The sequence below is a fragment of the Mus pahari genome, chromosome 5 (genome assembly GCF_900095145.1).
Source record: "Mus pahari chromosome 5, PAHARI_EIJ_v1.1, whole genome shotgun sequence".
Lineage (NCBI taxonomy): Eukaryota > Metazoa > Chordata > Mammalia > Rodentia > Muridae > Mus > Mus pahari.
In genome coordinates, this window is record NC_034594.1 from 57,428 (window position 1) to 57,890 (window position 463).

A 463-nucleotide genomic window follows, 5' to 3' on the forward strand; every position below is an offset into this window, starting at 1 on the left:
ATCTCCAGTGATTTTTCTCCTAAAACAAGGAATCCAGACACATCGGTTTAACATACGATGTAACAACATGATAGAGTATTTTAAATTGGAGCTATTGTAGTGTTTCTGCCTGCACGCAGACCGACGCCTGTCTGTGTGCGCAGAACACCTTGGGGTGGGTTCGTACTGCAGAGCTAATCTTCCTGAAATAAGATGATCTGCAAGAAAGGTTATTAATATTTATTGATTATGCACGGGAGATCCCAACCCTCCCCCACGTGTCCTATTGTCCATTGTCTCTGCTGAGTGTCTCTGTCAGAGCTGCATGGCGCAATGGTCCATGTCCCAATGGCGGAATGGCGCGGTCCAGTCCTCTTCGGAGCTGTGTCCAGAAGGCGGGTCCAATCGAGTACGCGTGACAACATTGGTGGTTGGTATGGGCAACGAGTGGCCGTTGACAGTGGGCGTTCCGAGGACGCTGTGT